The following is a 2912-nucleotide window of genomic DNA, read 5'->3' on the forward strand; positions in this document are numbered from 1 at the left end:
AAGTTGAATCAATCGATCATTTTCTCCTCTCTTGCCGGCGGTTCGCGGTTCAGAGAAAGCAATATCTGGAGGTTCCTCTTTCGAGACTAGGACTGCCTCTGTCTCTTACAGTTCTTCTATCGTTCGGTGCGAGCGCCAAGGGATTCCCGTTAAGCAGGGTATGCGGCTACCTTCACGATTACATAAGTGCAACTAATCGATTATCTTGTTAGCTATATACAAAATTCTTTCGCATGTCCAAAAAAGGCTAGATTGATTCTATTCCGGATGACTCATACCTCTTGAATTCATTTTATTTTTCCAATTTTTTTATCTTGATTCAGTCTTCTGACGTTTCCTTCCCCGCGCAAATGCTTCATTGGCATTCTACTCTATACCTTGGCCAATCCCCCCCACGTGGGTATGTGCCATAGTACTTGAGGAGAAGAAGAAGAAGAAGAAGAAGAATGGTGGAGAGTTCGAGAAGTTCGGCGCAACAGGGTTCTCAATTGTTCGTTGTATTTTTTTGCTTATGCGTACGTTGTAACACCTAATGTAGCCAAAAAAAAGCTCAGGAAGAAAACAAAACCGCATGGTGATCCTTTACGTGAATCCAAGCTGCGGAGCAGCCAAGCTTCACGCCGGCGTTGGTTTAAGTTCAGCTAACAAGAAACGCGGTTTGATGACATCTTAGTCGAAATCAAAAGGAAGAAATGGGCTTGGGCAGGGCATGCAATGCGAAGGCAAGATAACCGCTGGTCCTTAAGGGTAACGAAGTATATTCCAAGAGAAGGCAAGCGTAGCATGGGGGGGGGGGGGGGCGGCAGAAAGTTAGGCGGCCGGTGAGACTAAGAAGTTTGTGGTGATATGGTGACCGCAGCTGGCAAAGGACAGGGTTAATTGGACAGACATGGGAGAGGCCTTTGCCCTACAGTGGGTGCAGTCAGGCTGATGATGATGATGATGACGCCTTTGGCACGGGCTTCAATTTCGGTGTCAACTTCGCCTCGGTTTCGTGGTTATATTCGCATGATGTTCTCCAGAATGGGAGCAAAAAAAAAATCATCTCATGCTTAACAAAATGAACCCAAGTAAGCTACGATCCGGTGCGCGAAAGGCGGAAGCAAAGCCAGCAGCCAACGCTTGCAGATTAGAAATACAAAGGGAATATGCTCATACATTTTGATTAGTGCTATTCGCGTTTATTCAAACTGCTCTGTTGTAACTAGTCTGCTGGATTGTGTATTTTTGTTCTGTTTTTAGTTTGTGCTGTGTACGCCCTTTCCAAAAAGAAATCCTTGTGTTATTCCTTCATTAGAGTACCTGTTGTAGTGATTTGAGCAAATAGCCAAATTGATAAATAACTACTGAAGAAAGATTGCAGAGGGCCCCATGGTGACTGAGGAAAAATTTTCCCGAGACATTCTCTCGCGTGGAACGGCGCGGTGAGCAACTTTCTGGGTCATCACCTCAATAAGGAGGCTCCCCCCGCTAGCCGCACTTCATAAAGCCCACCAAACTGATACTACGTGCTTTGCGAGATGCATCTCTAGGAAGTGCCTTATTTAATTTCGTTCTGTCTTGTAGACATGTCAGCGAGGGTAAGAAAAGCTTAGATGAAAGCGCCCGCAACGTATAAAGACTGAAGGCTCTCGGCGTTCTTTTGTCAGAGCTGGCGCTTCATATCAGAAAATGCTTCGTCACTGGTTTTCTCGCCTGTGTGGTGGCAAGCTGACTCGCTTGCAGACGACGGTGTTCGCCTTCGATGAAAGGCAACGGGGAGCTTTTGTGCGGTGAGGAGCAGTGGTCCCGCCTCTTCCCTGACCACATCCCCTCCTACCCCTGTCCCTTTTCTTTTCATTGCTGATCGTGCGACTTCATACAAAGGGAGCACTCCGTCGACTGAGAAAGCGTGGTTGGCTGTGGCATGAGGATCGAACTTCTACGTCACGGAAGGCGACACGTTCGACCAATGACGACGCTAACCTGTCATGTCTTTCGGAAGAGAGATAGGAATAGAGAAGTTAAGAAATAGACCGGGAATTGATTCCGTCTTTTCGGCTCCGAAGAAATCGCAGCAGTTGTGTAAAGGTGTTAATTCTCACACCGCTAGAGATCAGTCTGCACGGTGAGACACGGTCCACACCTTGTATACTGCGAAAAAAAAATGTTTTTCAGTCCCCTTGTCATGCGGCAATATCTATATCAGCCAAACCGGGCTGATATTGGGCTCTACCGGGCTCTATTTATTGTGTACGTTTCCCTTGATAAAAACTTGGTCGTCATTCATCGCTTGTGTTTTCCTCCTTTGCTTGTCTTCTCCGTAGTACTACTGCGCTGTAATCTTAAATATGTACAACCAACTAGCCATCCATTACATATTAAGCAAGGATTGTCTTGTCTTGTCTGTTGTTGCCAGGAAGAAAGAAAAGGAAAGTGCACAGGCCTGCCCACTGGCTCAAGCCGAGCCACAATCGCCACCACGTGCAGATAGTAGGAGAGTTGAAAGATGGGATAGAAAGACAGGATAGTAAAGACGGGCTAAAGACAAGGCCGATCCCGGAGGTAGTGCAATACCGGGCCAACCGGTGGCGGAAGTGAAGCAACCTTCAAACTCTCCGCCACATTTAAAAAAATAAGCCCAATTGGACCCGTAACAGATATCCTACGGGGTCCGGACATTCGCCTCAGCAAGTATTACATGCCAGGATCATCTAGTTTTAAAACAGGATGGTCAGAGGCGCACATGTGCTGACCTGTCTTGTGAACAAAGAATACAATATTCCCTTTCTCATAGATCTGAGAGAACCACGCCACAACCATTTTTATACGCACTTGTACGCTCTTTTTAATAAAGTCGTCACTAAACCTGCGCTATTTTACTTCCCGTGATGTAGGCTTCAGCGCTCTACTGGCCTCATCGCGCAATTGCG

The 2912-nt window shown here is 46.6% G+C and overlaps 1 pseudogene; it reads right to left on the minus strand.

The window, feature by feature from the left end:
• Window positions 1-2522: 2522 nt before the first annotated feature.
• On the minus strand, window positions 2523-2643 carry LOC144135566 (U2 spliceosomal RNA; annotated as a pseudogene).
• Between the last annotated feature and the right edge of the window lie 269 nt (window positions 2644-2912).

The sequence above is a fragment of the Amblyomma americanum genome, chromosome 5, assembly GCF_052857255.1.
Source record: "Amblyomma americanum isolate KBUSLIRL-KWMA chromosome 5, ASM5285725v1, whole genome shotgun sequence".
NCBI classification, from domain to species: domain Eukaryota; kingdom Metazoa; phylum Arthropoda; class Arachnida; order Ixodida; family Ixodidae; genus Amblyomma; species Amblyomma americanum.